Consider the following 19,261-nt stretch of genomic DNA (forward strand, 5'->3'; position numbering starts at 1 on the left):
ATTTTCAAATATGTATTGTAAAAAGTTTGTGGGTTGTACTCTAGTCATTCCTTTAATATACTCAACAGCTTTCTCAGATTCTGGAAGTTTTCCAGTTGATACTTATTCTTGTATTTACACTTTCAGACTGAACAAATCTGTTGATAACATCTGTGATATGGACCACCAAGAACGTTTCGTGGTTTGAATATTGTGTAATTTTTTAATAGTTCTTGGAAGCCAACACTAAATAAGTCCACTTATGATTATTGAATACTTCAAAAATACGACATTACATTAAATGTAACCTGTTTAAGGGAAAAACTGAGAAAGTGTACAGTTTTTTGAAGATTTTTCTAATGGTATCTCGTTTAATTAATGCGAAAATATTCAGTTGTAATACGACGAGTAGTCAATGTTATGCAGATGTCAACGGCGCTGGGATATGAATTTGACGAGTGCGTTAGCACGAGTCGAATTCGAAAGCGCCGTTGACATGAGTAACACCACCGCAAAAATGATCTGCATAACACGAGTCGTATTTGGAGGACTACTTAATGAATCAAATTCCTCAAATTTCTTTCAGTTTTTCAAATTGTACACTTCAATTTGTTAGAAAATAATATTTTTGTGTTAGTATATTTAAATTCCTTCATAAAAATTCCTGGCCGAAAAAATGAAGGCATTGTAAAAAATGGCTTGTCGTAAATGGACTCAGACATCACGTTTTTAAAAGATAAAACTGTCTCGCTCCTCTTTGTTATTATTGATAACAATCGATATAAGCCGCTTTATCATGTCAATTTCAGATTTATTTTTTCCAGTAGATCTCGTCCCAGTTTTTTCCTCCGACCCGGAACGGCTAAAGTGTAATTTACAGTGCAACGTCCATCGATAACGATCCAATAAATTATGAAATTTGCGTTAAATTAATTACTTTCATAACGGTCCTGATGCACATTATCCAAATTACACGGCGCGCAAAATTGATGTTACAGCGGTTAGGTAAGTAGTGTCCGGAGTAAGTGACATAAATGTGACGGTCACATCGAGGTGTCGACGTTGGGGTGGTACCCTGTTTCGTCATCAATCACTTTCACCAACACCCAGTTAACAGATCGCATCGGGGGTGGCTAATCGCACTATTCCCTGATTCATCTCCACTCACCCCTGAATGGCGATTTGGGTAAATTGATCAAAGCATTCTTTCAAGCGACGTTTTGTTTTTTCAGACGAACATTGGAGAAGGGTTGCGTCCGGTCGGCCGACCTCCCAGAATGCTATTAACGATAAATCGATGTGTATCTGCATTAAAATTCCAATTTACTTTCATATTTGCAGTTTTGGATTGTTGCAAGTGAAAAAAACACAGTAGCAGTTTGCTCCTGGTTAATGTATGTTCATTATTTTTTTTGCTATTAGAATAAGCGCTATTGATTACATTGGCGCCGTTGTGAATTTACTGGATTCAATCTTCAACTTGTAAACGTAACATTTTCTAACAAACAACATTTCTCCCTCGCAATATTTTAATTTAAAATTCATTCAGTTTATTTAAACTGCTCCGTTCGTGCCGCGTTTGGTTCCAACTTTCCGATAAATAGGTGATGCCTGCCGAAATTCGTTCACTTTCATTCACGCTCTAAACGTGTTCGTTTCGCTCACTCTCTCCCTCTAGAAAAATGACTGCGGCTCTGTAAAAGCGAGCTGGACAAAAAGACGATGCTCTTCTGCGAGACATTGCGTCAAGGCATGATTTTGACGACCAGTTTTTTTTACTCGCGACAGTATTTAAGAAAAAATTGTAAAAATAATCTTTCGAAGGTTATTTTCTAGTTTCTTAAATTTAATTGTTTGCAATGTTATAATTATTGCCAATTTGATTAAAATTGTTGGTTGGGTAAACGAAGGGTCCTAATTTTCTTAAAATATTTACAGTGACACTGACACCCGGACGTTGATACTTGCAGGAAACAAGGCTCTGTTGATGATATAAGCGCACCCTTTAAATTTCTACCCCTAATAATAACACGAAAAGTTTCCGCCATATTTTAAAATAATAATGTTATAAACCTAAGGAAAGTGCCATTTATGGCTTAAAGTTTTTTAATATTCGTAACCTGATACTTGCTGGTAACAAAGTGAATTATAATGTTTCTCTTTTTTAGAGCGAATATTTAAAATTACTCCTTTATTAGGTGATGCTCGTTTAATGAACTTACTTTCCATTTTAATTATATCGTGATGTATTTTGCTAAATTAATGAAGTTAATAATCCGTATAGCGCATCACGTTATGAAGTTCAGGTTTGTTACATATGTTTCATCCAGGGATTCAGTTGATTAAATTGTATGCCCTAAGTATTCCCAGAAGAATACAATTAGGTGCTCACTGACGTTGTGAAAACAAGGGTTTCGGTGCCGTTTTGATTTTTTAATTGAACTGGATAATAGAGAAAAAATGGTCCTGTGAAAAATTCTAAAAATACAGAACAAAGTAATTATCAAATATTTGCGTGTGGTTCAGCAATTACTATTTATGTAAAATGCATTCACGTTGTTTTGGTATGTTTTGGCTGTCTGTTGGTTATGTTTTTCTAAGTTTGAGGTTATGTAAATAGGTTGTCAGTTTTACTAGTTTGCAATAAAAAAACGGTCAATGTGACCTATTTTAATGCATTTAATGCATATTCGTGCTTATTTTGATGCATTAGTTGCTCTAGTTTTGTTTAAATGTATTTCCATTAATTCAACACACGAGATACTAATTTGCTGGTTCAATTAAAATAAATTTTTAAATTCGAAATGATTTTATGAACATTTGCCTTATGTGGAGCTAATTGCAAACATATGCAAAGCATATTTCAGGAGTGTTAGATATGTTGCCTACTTAGAAAACCTATTCTCTCTCCTGTTTTCTCTTTTAAATAATCGTTTGAAAGTTTTCATGCTTTTCTAAACTAAACATCCAAATAAAAAATAGTACCAAGTTTTTTATGCATCGTTTAAAAACATTTTGCCAATAGTGTTATTGTGCACTCATTTACTGTAATACTAGCTGAGTGAAAACAGAAAAGAACTCAAACCGAACGGGAGTGTGTAATCGGATTCGCCAGTAAAATCGTTTATTTTTATTTATTATATCAGTTGTATGGGCTTTTCCTAAAATAAAACAGACGACGCTGGTGGTATTTTTATTATTGTGTCACATTGCATTGATGTAACATAAAGTTCGAAAACGACGGACCCGGTCCCATGGCAGTAAAACTTTACAACCAAATTTAATTTGGTCTGGTTCAGTGATGGATCTATACGTGAATCCTTTAGACAAATTTGTTTTGTTCCACTTATACTAGACTGGCTTTTACTAGGCACACCTAATTAACAAATCCGTCGCCAGTTATAATCCGATAAAAAATGACACACTTGGGAGAGCTTTGACTGCATTCTTAATTTAAAAAAATGCGGTGGTTTAAGGCCTAACATATCGTACCTCAAGACCTAATCTTTTGATAACATTAACGTGTGCTTTTTCTCCCTCGGACTAATATATCGTGGACTATGAGACCATTAACAATGGGGAAAAGCTCGCGATAAGCTCAGGAAACTGCTTAATACAAGAAACAAATGCTTCGTTAACTGCACTATTCCTCAACCCACCGTAATAATCTCTTTCATTATTTTTGCCGTCTTTGTTCGCGGCGCTACATTCTCCGGATGCATTATGGGCTAGTTTTTGAGAGCTTACCTAATTAAAATGTCATGTTAAATGGAGTCGGCGCCAGTAAAAAATGTAAAATATGCAGCGCAGAGCTTTATTCGGTGATTCCCAATTTTTCCCAGTCGAATTCTCTTTGTGTTGTAACAAATTCGTTAGTGCTCCACTTAATCTGCGCACCGCTGATACACGCACTGAAATATTGGGTCGGCGCTACTTCTTTCCCTCTATTTTCGAATATCGGCCGGCTTTTGCAACATCTGGTCAAGTGAAAGCTCACTTCATATTTTATATTTGTTGTGGTGGTTAACACGTGGCGTGGAAACATGTCAGAAGTAATTTTCACATTGAACCCGATCGTGATCTGAAAATTGCGCCGTAAAATTTTACTAGGGTGGCCTTTATTTATGCGGAAACCGACGCAAATTTTCATAAACGGGCCGTGAATCGGTGTCCACCTTCCAGTTAAAGTAGTGGTCATTTTAAAATTGTTTTGTCGTCGATACACAAATCTAAAAGCTTCGACAAAATCGGATTTGTGTGTTACACCGAAAGAAAAGGAAAAAGAGAGTTGTGTGCGAAACAATATTGTTCACAATGTATAACATAAAATGGTAACCCGCGTCAAAGCACAACAATAAATAAACCTAGACCCGCATTTTATGCCCTTTGGCACACCTGCTCTGACCTGAATTTTTCCGATCATCCGGTATTTTCTCGTTTGTCACGTTCTGTTGTTCTGTAATAAACCACGTAGCTGAATATTACATGATATTAAGGTTAAAACTCACGGAAGAACTAAAGAAAGACAATTGATGTTCTGGTCTAAGGCCAGATACTTTTATTACAATCGAGTTGGTTTACGATTGTCGTTTGTTCGTTCCGTCGATACCATTCTCTTAAAGTCCGGACAGACTCCGGATTACCCACTCCGGACTAAATAGATATCAACATGAGACTCGTTTGTCGGCCGCTTTTAGCTTGCGAATTCTAGACTGATTGGATTAAAATTCTTTAGTTTGTCGTTTCTTTGGTTCCTTGTGATTCCTTTAACTTTGTTTGCACAAAATACTCCTAAAATATTGGACGCGTTTAAGGATTCGGCCGGGATAAATGTATCCTCCTGGAGTATTTTACAGAAGAGATAAGAATTGCATCGTCCGTGCCTGCAAATACAAAGAGAAAAGATACAACAAGAATACTACCCGAACAAACAATATCATCTTTGCCTCTGTTATAAATATTATTGTATTCCATTATACTAAATACGTTAATTACAGCTCCACTTTTTTATTTATGCACATATTAAACAAAAATTTTAGTAAATTCAATTCACTTCCTATTTAACAAATTGTTAGAGAACTTTCCTTAATTTAATCAATTCGATTTGCAAAATAGAACGATTATTTTATCTTACAACACGACTAACTAGCTTTCACGCGAATTTTGTTGAAAATAATTGAATCGCAGCAAGGCTCCATTAAACACTTGTTAACTAATTATGAACAATAATTGTCTGAAAAGATTCGGAATACTTTTACCACAGATTTTGTAAGAATTTACATTCCGATTTCTATTAAATTAAGAAAGGTGTTTCCATCTGCATGCAAATTGTTTGCATAACTTCCAGTACCTACTTTTAAAATTTAAATTTTCTATAACTACCACAAAAGCGCTAAAACGTATAACCAGTGTAATTAAAATTGCATTAACCATAAAGTTGGTGCATTTGCTTTGATATTAGGTACATTGCTGCATGCATTAAGAGTGGATACAATTACCGATAACGAATAAATTTTCATTGTAAATTGCTTTTTCCCAAAATATCGGGCGTTCAAATGAAATCCTGGGCTGCGTAGGTGTTGGAAAAATTAAAACGTTTAGAACAGTGTAAAGTTTGAATTTCCCGCCGTTTGACACGAATGACATTTGTTTATGTTTAATCGGGACATGTTTGTTTTCAGCAAAGGGTGCCCTTTGATATTTGTTTCGAGAATAGGAATCGTTGAGTTATTCTATTGTTAATGTAAAACATTGCAAAGACAGAAAAAAAGGAAAAATGTTTGGCTCTAAATTTTAGGTTAGTTGTCAACATGCTCCAATTAATCTACGCTTTAAAAAAGCACAACAATTGACGATTTCCAACGCTTTCCCAGCCCAGGATTTCATTTGAACGCGCGATATAATTTTCGATGAAATTGGAAGAACCGAAATTAGTGAAAAATGCTGTTTGAAACCTTTTGATAACACAGAGATGAATCTCGTGATCTTTTGTTTGCTGAAAGTTTCGTCGAAGCAAGCGTGTTCGCTGTTTAGGTAATTTGAGAGAAATTTACTTTACAAAGTTTAGTAAGGTGAGGCGAGCTCGGTAATTTTATTCGTTCCCGAGCATTTCTAAACGACCTGTATTTGTTATTATACTATTTTGTACGATAACAACACTGTGATCTAAGAATTTGCTCAGTAAAAGGAAAATTTAAATGAAACTTATGTTTTCGTTGTGAAGCAATAAAGTCGAGATCATTGCCACCAATTTTCATTTAAAAACATAATTACATTGCTTTTAAAAAAATAGAGATTAGACTGACGCTGAGTTGAAGTTAAAAACATTAATTATAAATAAATTAATTGATTAATAATATATTTTCCGAGAGGTAGGCAACCAATAAAACGACTGTGTATAGTAAGTATACATATTTGTACGATTAAGCTAAGAGAGACGTTTCGATAATACAAAAGATGAGGTTGCACTCTTGATTTGTTTTCTTGTTGATCACTCTGTCCCGCTTTGTGCTTTAAAAATTCTTGTTAAAAATGAGAAGAAAAAGATTTCCACAAATAAGTTCACAGTTTTCTTCTTTCAGGTGTTAGGCTCGTCTCTGATCGACCCCAAGTGTTATTTAATTTTTTTTTGTCCAATTTAACCCAACATTATCTTCAGTTACATCACTGAATTTATTTGACTGTTGGGAGCAGGGTTTTTACACCATTTTTACTTTTATTGTAGTCTATATTTCCACGATTGGAAAATTGCATTTGCTTTTTACGCTCCTTGAATACCGCTTATCTCACGCCTTATCCCTGAACCTAATCGATTTTTTACGAGTTTAATACCTCTTATTTTATGTAGGGGAGATTAAATCGAAATAAAGTGCACCTAAAAAGTGAAAAGCTGATGGAATTTTTGCCGTATTACGTCGCATTAAATGTGCAATTAAAGTAATTACGCTTCGAGGAGAAAACGTTCGAAAACTTGTTCTGAATGGATAAATTAGTAAGTACATGTCTCTTGGCGTACTTTCAAGTCAACAAGAGAAGGATTAGCATTCGAGCTACGCCATTCTATCAATGACTTATTGTCTAAGGTAGTAAAATCATTAAATTTTAATGTGACATTTGCATATAAATTAAACAGGAGCACCTCGTTCAAGTTTACGGGCTGCGACTCGATGTTATCCGAAGAAACTTATTGAAGTTCGCATTTATTTTAAAAATAAATCACACATAATGTAACGATCATAAAATTCTGCTTAAATCAGGATGGTTTACTGCTGCACACCGCTATAAAATAAGAATACTGTTTGTATAACCATGTCTGAACATAATTTAAGCTTTCCACCGAACGATTTATGTAAATGGCCATCGGACAAATTGTTGATAGCATCGATAGAATTCGACCCAAGGGAATTTATCTTGAGAACTAAATCCCCACTTTGGATTTGCTGAATACTAATACCACCATCCGGAAGAAAAATCGCTTTGCGTGTAAAAATATTGACCACTTTCCGACCGGTAGCCTTTCTTTTTTGCATAATAACAAAATACCAATATAACACGTTATTCTAATCTGGACAATGTTTAGATGATATTTTGCGGTAGATTGAACCGTTTCTTTTGTTTCCTAGGGGTTGGGGATTAAACAGTGCGTCGATACCTCACCCCAAAAATGTAAATTCGGGTGCTAAACCTGTGCAGTTCGAAATAAGATATATGGTGTAAGGGTGTATTCCAATCTGGTATCACATTTGTCACCGATTTCTCTGCAAACACGAGATAGTGTGGATCGCCGGGCAAGTGAACAGTTCTAGTTTTATTGACCCTAGACACCAACAAATGGTAATTAGACACTCACGATTCACCCTCTCGAAGGAGGTGTTTAAAAATTCATCGCGATAAGAGAAAATGTGTACTTATGGTAATAAAGTATTTTACAATGACAGTAACTGGGATAAATTTGTTAACAGGGTATACAGGGTATCACGAGTAATAATGAGCCCGGTGGCATTGAAATGCAACCCACAATACATTACCAAAAAAACCGGGTATTAAAATTAAAATATCCGGCTTTTTGACAGTGTATTGTGGGTTGCATTTTCAATGCCATCGGGCTTATTTATTTTTGGCTATATTTGGGGTCATTTTATTTTTAGTTCCCTATTCCCTAAGGAAATGGACGTATGGTTATAGGGTAAAAAGTCGTATTGGAGATAAGATCAAATTCTATTCTCAAAACCTAAAAGAAAAGTGATTTTCCACATGGTGACTGCGCGTACAAGTCTTGGATTTTCTCATAGGCTATGAGTCAGATCTGCGCAAATGACGAATATCGGTTTCAAGTAGGCGCTACAGACCAACCGGTAAACATCGTCATTCGTTACGTTAGTGTAGTCGATGTTTTCAGTTTTCATTTACAGATTTTTCGCTGGTGTATCGCTCCACTTTCGCGCGGATATTTCCAAGGTCACAGCCCATGAAAGAATCCAACACCTCTACGTGGGTCTTCACTACTCCTACGTATACTCCTACATAACGGAGTATTTTTAGTTGAAAGTGTAAAATAAAGAGCAACGTTTTATAAATAAATTCACTTTGTTCTGAAGCTTCGCCTTAAAATTCAGCCAGGCTTATTCCTGCCGGCTCAAATCAAATATTTGGGCATGTCATAGTGAGGCACAAGTTAACCCTTGTCTAAAATGTCTCCCTGCATTTGTAAAACTATCACACTTCAACATCTTAACATCATTTATTGTTAGGTCCTTCTGCTTCGATTCGCGTGTAGACGGAACGTGACGAAACATCTTAATAAGTTTCCCCCTTTTTTCGTCGCTTTCACGCAACATACAACACGCAATAAAATTTTCTTGTAAAATAATTCCGATGGAATTGCCTCAAGAGAAGTTTCCTTAAATTCAATTTTCGTGTTTTATGAAAGACATCTTTATCACATTCAGGGCTTTAATTAATGGTCCCGTCATTCACGTGTCAAAAACACGAACATTTACATTCCGCCGACGACGAAGTATAAAAATGCCGAATTTACGCGGATTTTTTTTTGAGCGGATCGCTATTATCAGATTTGCGAAACGATTTGCCGATAAATTGGTATTCACTTTCTCTAAGAAATTACAGACATCTCCAATATTGCTCTCGAAGGGTTCGCTTGTTTGTTCGGTAGCTCCCAATCTTCAAATTAAATGTGTTTGTGTTTTTATGGAGAGAACTATGGAGAACAAATTAAATGTAACTTTTATTCAATGTCACAATTCCACTACTCACAAGTTTACTTCAATTACCAATAATTTAATTAAAATTACATTTAATAATATAATTTTTTCCATGATCATTGAATTTCAGTGGTCTTTGATCACTGAAAATAGTGAGCAAAGATGGCAATTACATCACTAGCGAGGAAAACATATTTTCTCACTAGTGCTCAGATTAATAATTTTTTTCCTCAATTACCAAATGGTTCTGAACACTGTACTATAGTTTTAGTGCAGCATTTTTTAAACACCCTGTATAATTAATTAAAATTGCAATAATGGTGGATGCGCCGGGAAAAATCAATATTTAACACAATGTAATAAGGAAAAATGTTACTTGCTGGTTAGTTTTTTGTAGCTGTATATGATTGTAAGCAAATATGTGATATAAGGTTGTTTTTTATTTTTCCAATAATGTAATTGCAAACGTGTACGTAAACACTCTTCGGTAATAAAACAAGTTTAGAATCCTCGTTGGAAATATCAACAGCAAAGCAATCGGAAACTGCAGGAACCCGATTTTTATTAAAAGGCATTTCTCAATATGTCGACAGCAGAGCCCTTGGTGGCGCTACGGAATGATAGTTGATATATTGTCCTACTCGCGATTCGCATCCTAATGCCTCACCTGTCTGATGCCCATGGGAGGCATGAATACGTAACGTTTCACCTTGGGATGACAGGAGTAAAATAGAATCACCGCACGCTGAAAAAAGATTTTACTGAAGGATATTATTTTGTCATATTTATTATTTTCACAGAACGGATCCAAAATTAAATCCCCAAATAGGAAATGGAAGAGGAAGCACACGAGTTACTCGTCAATTGCATTTTCACCTGGATTTCCCACGGGACGAGTCACACTACCTGTTAAATAAACTAATCGTTATGGCAAACATACCTGCAATGGATGATCCTGCGGGAGGGTAGAGGTCTGCAGCTAATCAACTATGTTTCACATAGTTAGTTACTAAGTCTTGGCATATATTTTAATCAGCACTGGTAAATGTGACCAAATAGGAAGTCGTAATGAATTCATGCAATTTGAAACACTTCATTACATAAAATGTACTGCAGAACAATAAAAATACAATACTTGCATTTACGCTCCAATTAATAAAGCACTCGGCTTCGCCTCGTGCCTGACATCTAGTTTACGCGCTGTAAAATACCACTACCGTACTCTTGGAGTTAACATTTTCGTGATATTATTTTACGCGTGTTGTGACACCATATTTATTTAATCATACCAGAATTCTTAACAAAAATATTATGATAGTTGAATTTTTTTTTTCTCGAAGCTGTTTATTTATCGATTACATTTTTCAGGTAATACTTCCCTGGAAGACGAGTGTCTGCTTTAAAAAATTTAATTAAGCAGGCACGTTCCCCACGGTTAAGAATGTGATATTTTTCAAAGCGTGTTAATTAAAACCTGTGATAAATTCAGAAATTGGTTCAGTATATTAAAGAAACATGTGCCTGTGTAGAATAGCAATACATAAATATTACATGCGCGTCTTCGTTTAAAATGAAAGCTTCTAGACGCAGTGACAGAAATGGAAATCTCACAGGACACAATCAAACATCCTGCTGTTGCTTTGACCCACATGTGACACTGTCAAATGACATGCCTTATGTATGTTGTCGGTGTTATCTGCACATTTCGTTTCGGCGCTAGTTCTAATGTGAGACATTTCACGAGAAGGATTTTCTTCCGGAATTAACACAATTTTCAAATTTGCATAGACTCGGTAGCTTATCTAGGTTGAAAAATTTATAAGGACTGACGTACATGTATGGAGAGCGTGAGCTTCAAACTTACCCTATCTGGTGTATGATGGCGTCATAAAATAAGGTGGAAGCTGGAAAGATAGGATAACCAAAATAAATGATTGAATGGCTTCATAAATAATCATCATTTTTACAAAAATTATGATAAAATAGCGGCGAGACGATAAATAATGAAATATTGTTGTTTCAGAAAAAAACCCAATTTGTAGCGGTTTCTATCTAATAAAAGTACGAGATGGATTTATTAATTGTGGAAAAGAAAGAACTGAAAGAAAAAAGCAAGTAATTACTCCTATTAGTTAACGTTTAATTTTAGAGAGATTATTTCCTTCATGTGTTTAGCAACCAATTGCGTGACAAATATTGACCAATCAAAACGAGAAAACAAAAAATAACCCGATAAAATTTCTCTAAAATGCACATGTGTAATAATCTGATAAAAAATGTCGGTACCTGATTATTGTTATGAATAAAAAGGATTGGAAATAATACGTTTGGTTTCATTCTATTCAGGAAATAATCAGCCGTATACCCTTCGTGCAAAATTTTAATATCAGCAATTTTTTTGGTAATGAACTCAAACATTCATAAATTATTCGGTTAGAAGACCAATTATTATCAAATAAAAGCCCTCGACTTCGTCTCGTTTTCCCATTAAAACTTTTGCACTTGGGATATAATATGTGATAATTTAATAAAAAATTAAATGATAAATGTCAATAGTAAAAAATCAGCTGTCGACAAATATTTTCCAGCGCGGGCTTTATTAATATTTGGGCGATGTTATGACATGAAAAAACCTTAAAATTCACTCTCGCTTCATGTTCTTAAAATCTATTACGAAAAAATGTTTTAATACAAGTGAGGGTAGCAAATATTTAACCATAAGAAAAATGATGTTTACTTAATTTCCAACTGTGAAAGTTTGCAACCGTTCGCCGTCCCGTTGCAATAATAAAATTTATTCTTCCCGCTAAATCTGTAATTGGATTATTTTAATTAATTTAGCAGACTCGTAATCTTACTAGCGCAACTGAATGTGACGCGCTGTGAATTTTTGATTAACTCATCTAGCATCAAATTAAAACTTTCAGGTAAGCTCCCACCATTTCCTTCCAGAAAGCTTCCCATGTTGCATAAAACTGAAAGTTTATTATTCCTTTATATACTAACATTATGAGTTTATATCTAGCCGATAAATCAAAAAATTAATTACACTTTTTTGCGTGGAACGTACAGGCTCCGGGTTATTTACTGTAGCTTTTCACTGTGGAACCGGAGGATCAGAAAAAAGTAAGGGAAACAATAAAAGTTGCAAGGACTAAGAATAATTATCAAGATTAATAGACCGAAGCGATTCATTATCGCTCGCTATCGTTAGGCTAACGGAAACGGTAACGAGTTTCGGTAAGTTTTAAAAGCACCACATTCTTTGTTTTATGTTAACGTTCTTACGTTCGCTGTGAAATGTAAATTACTTTAATGGTTTTACAACCGAAAATAAAGAATAGCGTAGGGGTGAGACTATGGGTTAGTTTAATTAGAAATTGATTAGGTTGGCAAACTTATTTGGGAATTTACAAAAAGTTCCAATTCAACCGAACCGAAGTAAGAGCAATTTGTAAACTTTATGTCCTTTCAGGCTCATAATTTGCGCCAGTAAATTCCATAAATTTAAAAATGTATAACTAGCTAGCAGTTACCTAACTATCGTAATTAACAATCGGAAAATTCTCGGTTCGCTTCGCATCGTTTTTTCTTTATTGGAGTCGAGATTTTTCTTGAAATAATAGGTGATTTGAGTAGAAACGTTAGATTGCTTAAAAACGCTTAAATGTTTTATGAAAAGATTAAAGTCGAGGATGAGATTGAAGCAGATTAAATAAATATGTCAGTGCAGCCAATTATCCGCCGTTCTCATTTTTCCAGGCTTTATTATAATACATTATTAAATCCGCGTCTGAGATATTGATGTGAACAAATTTAAGACTGAAACCTTCTTTATAGGTTTTATAACAAGCAAAGAACCTTATTAAAACTATTCAGCGGAAAATTAAAATCAGATTGAAAACTTAATTGTCTCCATGATTACGTTTGCGTAAAGATCCATTAACACGGGAATATCAAATAGAAACACAGTCTGTGCTATGTAAACTCGTTACAAAGGCCGTATTAGTTGCACGGTTTAATCCAATGATTTACAATTCAACAAATTCCATTTTATGAAATCACATGTAAATTTCATTTCAGTACCTGATTGTCTATTCAAGATTTCGAGACAAAAGCGCTAATGTTCTTTTTATATTCACTCTATAAACGAACAGACATGAATAGTAAAAAGTCTGTAAACCTTGTCGAAATCGAAACATTGTGTTCTAGGTTAGCAACAGCACATCGTTGACGTTTATTTGACATTCAGGTTTTTTTGTTACATACATTTTTTCCATTATCAGATAATAATAATAAACAATGAGATATGATTTATTATACTTAGCGTTTGAGACCACATATTGTCTACGCCCATGCATTGAACGCATAGAATTCCGCTACGACATGACCGATAATAATTTGCAACGCCTGCTCTGATTTGTTTTCTTTGTCTGTATGAATTAATGGTTGCCTAGCTTTAATTGAAAATAATATAACAGTAATTGAAATTAATGTAATTAATAAATTTAGAAATATTTATTGTTGTAGAGTTATATAAATTAGTTGGTGACAAATAATTGTATTTTAACTCGTTAAGAAAAAGTGTCCTAAATTAAATGGTGTCCCAATTCCAGCTGTCTTGTGAAAAATTGAGTAAGCCAGAAATTAATTTGGGCAATATTGTTTTGGTGGCATCCATCCGTGAAACAATAAGTACTAGAACGGCTTTGTAACAGTAATTTGTACAAACCATTTTGTCTCCGCAACTGCAAGAAAACAACAATAAAAATAACAATGGTCCGTATACCTACAAGACTGCAATTGTTGTGCAGTCCCCCGAGAAACGCAGAAGGGTTCTTGTGGGAGGACGAGGTGAAGTAACACGAGGAAAGCATCCAAGTATGTGACTAAAATAACGAGCCAGTTTCAGCCCCAATAACATGTGGTCACATCCCCCGTTCGCTTGCGTAGGACTGTTTAAATGAACATCTAGGGGAACATCTTAAAATTAAGTTTAGTGAATAAAGTAAGCAGATAATGAGCGTGAAATTCTAGTAATTTCCTAGAAAATCTACTCGCGGTTTGGCTTTCTGCTCCTAACCAAATTTCACATAACCTCGAGGATTTAAAGAGAACTTTGAGAGTTCGGGCGTAACAACTTATCATAATCCACTAAATGTTAAGAGGACGGGGAGTACCTTCGGCGAAAGAGAATATGGTGGAAAGTCGCTCGTCGCGAATGTATTACACCGGAAATTTATCCCAGAGGGTCGCGGTGTGAGATAAATTTATTGAAAGCGGAAATGTGATGATGGAAACTGCCAAATCGCAGGAAAATGCTATCAGAAAACTGTTACCTAAGGAACGGTTTTACATCGAGGCTTTATGTAAAAAGGGACCGACTAGCTTAGGCTAGACATCTTTTACGTGTTTAAATTGTTATCTCCAAGACGAAATTGTCCCCAATTTTTGTATCACACATGTGGGCTCGCAAAACTTACCATAATAGAATATTTTGCTCATTTTAAAAGTCGTTTTCTATCATCGTCTTCATATCCTCTCGAACCCTGTCAGCCAGTAAAAGTTTATAAATGCATAAACTTCACGGAGTCGAGACCGACGTTCTCGTGGCCGCCAGGAAAAATAAAACTTTAGATATTTTTTCGAATATGTACGAACTTCTCCCACGTAAATATAGCAGGTGAAATATGGTTATTTAATTTTACAATCCATACTTAATTTAAAACAGTGTAAATTACACTGAAACTTCAACTGTACAGTTGCGGACGTCAAATTTATGTCAATTCAAAAAAGGTAAAGCCACGCTTTATTGTCATTTAGTCGCTTCCCACTTACACAGAAACTCAGTAAATTCTCAGTTGTGATGTGATAATTCACTTCATGACGCGTTCTTTTTACTTGGGTTAAGTGAGTTTCAAGTGAGTTTTCTCAAATCATCTGCACCGTTTTAGAGAAATTCGCAAAAAACCAAAAAAATCCAAATTTTTCGCATCCACAGCAAAAAATAGGTTCAATGGGCGGAACATTTACTATACCTGAATTCAACTCATCCTATACAATAACTGACAGCAATTTGGTTCGAATCGGCGACAAAAAATTTTTGGAAAATAACCACGTACCCCCCCCCCCCCCCTTCTATCTAATTTTCACTTCGGAAAATCATTTAAACGCCCATAGCTCCCTTATTAAGCAACTTATGGCAATGAATTTTGTACCGTTGTATAGCTCTTGTCAAGGCCCTTCTTCTGAGCCGAAAAAATTTTTCCTAAATTTTTCCGTTTTAGAGAAATTCGCAAAAAATCAAAAAATCCATATTTTTCGCTCCCACAGAAAAAATGGGTTCAATGGGCGGAACATTTACTATACCTGAATTCAACTCATCCTATACAATAACTTACAGCAATTTGGTTCGAATCGGCGACAAAAAATTTTTGGAAAATAACCACCTACCCCCCCCTTCTATCTAATTTTCACTTCGGAAAATCATTTAAACGCCCATAGCTCCTCCCTTATTAAGCAACATATGGCAATGAATTTTGTACCGTTGGATTGCTCTTGTCAAGGCGCTTCTTCTGAGCCGAAAAAAATTTACCTAAATTTTTCCGTTTTAGAGAAATTCGCAAAAAAACAAAAAATCCATATTTTTCGCATCCACAGCAAAAAATGGGTTCAATGGGCGGAACATTTACTATACCTGAATTCAACTCATCCTATACAATAACTGACAGCAATTTGGTTCGAATCGGCGACAAAAAATTTTTGGAAAATAACCACGTACCCCCCCCTTCTATCTAATTTTCACTTCGGAAAATCATTTAAACGCCCATAGCTCCCTTATTAAGCAACATATGGCAATGAATTTTGTACCGTTGGATTGCTCTTGTCAATGCGCTTCTTCTGAGCCGAAAAAAATTTACCTAAATTTTTCCGTTTTAGAGAAATTCGCAAAAAACCAAAAAATCCATATTTTTCGCATCCACAGCAAAAAATGGGTTCAATGGGCGGAACATTTACTATACCTGAATTCAACTCATCCTATACAATAACTGACAGCAATTTGGTTCGAATCGGCGACAAAAAATTTTTGGAAAATAACTACGTACCCCCCCCTTCTATCTAATTTTCACTTCGGAAAATCATTTAAACGCCCATAGCTCCCTTAGAAAGCAACATATGGCAATGAATTTTGTACCGTTGTATAGCTCTTGTCAAGGCCCTTCTTCTGAGCCGAAAAAATTTTTCCTAAATTTTTCCGTTTTAGAGAAATTCGCAAAAAATCAAAAAATCCATATTTTTCGCTCCCACAGAAAAAATGGGTTCAATGGGCGGAACATTTACTATACCTGAATTCAACTCATCCTATACAATAACTTACAGCAATTTGGTTCGAATCGGCGACAAAAAATTTTTGGAAAATAACCACCTACCCCCCCCTTCTATCTAATTTTCACTTCGGAAAATCATTTAAACGCCCATAGCTCCTCCCTTATTAAGCAACATATGGCAATGAATTTTGTACCGTTGGATTGCTCTTGTCAAGGCGCTTCTTCTGAGCCGAAAAAAATTTACCTAAATTTTTCCGTTTTAGAGAAATTCGCAAAAAAACAAAAAATCCATATTTTTCGCATCCACAGCAAAAAATGGGTTCAATGGGCGGAACATTTACTATACCTGAATTCAACTCATCCTATACAATAACTGACAGCAATTTGGTTCGAATCGGCGACAAAAAATTTTTGGAAAATAACCACGTACCCCCCCCTTCTATCTAATTTTCACTTCGGAAAATCATTTAAACGCCCATAGCTCCCTTATTAAGCAACATATGGCAATGAATTTTGTACCGTTGGATTGCTCTTGTCAATGCGCTTCTTCTGAGCCGAAAAAAATTTACCTAAATTTTTCCGTTTTAGAGAAATTCGCAAAAAACCAAAAAATCCATATTTTTCGCATCCACAGCAAAAAATGGGTTCAATGGGCGGAACATTTACTATACCTGAATTCAACTCATCCTATACAATAACTGACAGCAATTTGGTTCGAATCGGCGACAAAAAATTTTTGGAAAATAACTACGTACCCCCCCCTTCTATCTAATTTTCACTTCGGAAAATCATTTAAACGCCCATAGCTCCCTTAGAAAGCAACATATGGCAATGAATTTTGTACCGTTGTATAGCTCTTGTCAAGGCCCTTCTTCTGAGCCGAAAAAATTTTTCCTAAATTTTTCCGTTTTAGAGAAATTCGCAAAAAATCAAAAAATCCATATTTTTCGCTCCCACAGCAAAAAATGGGTTCAATGGACGGAACATTTACTATACCTGAATTCAACTATTCCTATACAATAACTGACAGCAATTTGGTTCGAATCGGCGACAAAAAATTTTTGGAAAATAACCACTTACCCCCCCCTTCTATCTAATTTTCACTTCGGAAAATCATTTAAACGCCCATAGCTCCCTTATTAAGCAACATATGGCAATGAATTTTGTACCGTTGGATTGCTCTTGTCAATGCGCTTCTTCTGAGCCGAAAAAAATTTACCTAAATTTTTCCGTTTTAGAGAAATTCGCAAAAAACCAAAAAATCCATATTTTTCGCATCCACAGCAAAAAATGGGTTCAATGGGCGGAACATTTACTATACCTGAATTCAACTCATCCTATACAATAACTGACAGCAATTTGGTTCGAATCGGCGACAAAAAATTTTTGGAAAATAACCACGTACCCCCCCCTTCTATCTAATTTTCACTTCGGAAAATCATTTAAACGCCCATAGCTCCCTTATTAAGCAACATATGGCAATGAATTTTGTACCGTTGGATTGCTCTTGTCAAGGCGCTTCTTCTGAGCCGAAAAAATTTTTCCTAAATTTTTCCGTTTTAGAGAAATTCGCAAAAAATCAAAAAATCCATATTTTTCGCATCCACAGCAAAAAATGGGTTCAATGGGCGGAACATTTACTATACCTGAATTCAACTCATCCTATACAATAACTGACAGCAATTTGGTTCGAATCGGCGACAAAAAATTTTTGGAAAATAACCACGTACCCCCCCCTTCTATCTAATTTTCACTTCGGAAAATCATTTAAACGCCCATAGCTCCCTTAGAAAGCAACATATGGCAATGAATTTTGTACCGTTGTATAGCTCTTGTCAAGGCCCTTCTTCTGAGCCGAAAAAATTTTTCCTAAATTTTTCCGTTTTAGAGAAATTCGCAAAAAATCAAAAAATCCATATTTTTCGCTCCCACAGCAAAAAATGGGTTCAATGGACGGAACATTTACTATACCTGAATTCAACTATTCCTATACAATAACTGACAGCAATTTGGTTCGAATCGGCGACAAAAAATTTTTGGAAAATAACCACGTACCCCCCCCTTCTATCTAATTTTCACTTCGGAAAATCATTTAAACGCCCATAGCTCCCTTATTAAGCAACATATGGCAATGAATTTTGTACCGTTGGATTGCTCTTGTCAATGCGCTTCTTCTGAGCCGAAAAAAATTTACCTAAATTTTTCCGTTTTAGAGAAATTCGCAAAAAACCAAAAAATCCATATTTTTCGCATCCACAGCAAAAAATGGGTTCAATGGGCGGAACATTTACTATACCTGAATTCAACTCATCCTATACAATAACTGACAGCAATTTGGTTCGAATCGGCGACAAAAAATTTTTGGAAAATAACCACGTACCCCCCCCTTCTATCTAATTTTCACTTCGGAAAATCATTTAAACGCCCATAGCTCCCTTATTAAGCAACATATGGCAATGAATTTTGTACCGTTGGATTGCTCTTGTCAAGGCGCTTCTTCTGAGCCGAAAAAATTTTTCCTAAATTTTTCCGTTTTAGAGAAATTCGCAAAAAACCAAAAAATCCATATTTTTCGCATCCACAGCAAAAAATGGGTTCAATGGGCGGAACATTTACTATACCTGAATTCAACTCATCCTATACAATAACTGACAGCAATTTGGTTCGAATCGGCGACAAAAAATTTTTGGAAAATAACCACGTACCCCCCCCTTCTATCTAATTTTCACTTCG

General features: G+C 35.3%; 1 long non-coding RNA gene across 1 annotated transcript; it reads right to left on the reverse strand.

Moving 5' to 3' along the window:
- Nucleotides 1-13,703: 13,703 nt before the first annotated feature.
- On the reverse strand, nucleotides 13,704-15,142 carry LOC138135348 (uncharacterized). Its single transcript, XR_011160940.1, has 3 exons — nucleotides 14,684-15,142; nucleotides 13,994-14,183; nucleotides 13,704-13,948 (listed from the first exon to the last, which is right to left on the reverse strand). It is a non-coding gene; the product is annotated as an uncharacterized lncRNA (long non-coding RNA).
- Between the last annotated feature and the right edge of the window lie 4,119 nt (nucleotides 15,143-19,261).

Source organism: Tenebrio molitor, chromosome 7, assembly GCF_963966145.1.
Source record: "Tenebrio molitor chromosome 7, icTenMoli1.1, whole genome shotgun sequence".
Lineage (NCBI taxonomy): Eukaryota > Metazoa > Arthropoda > Insecta > Coleoptera > Tenebrionidae > Tenebrio > Tenebrio molitor.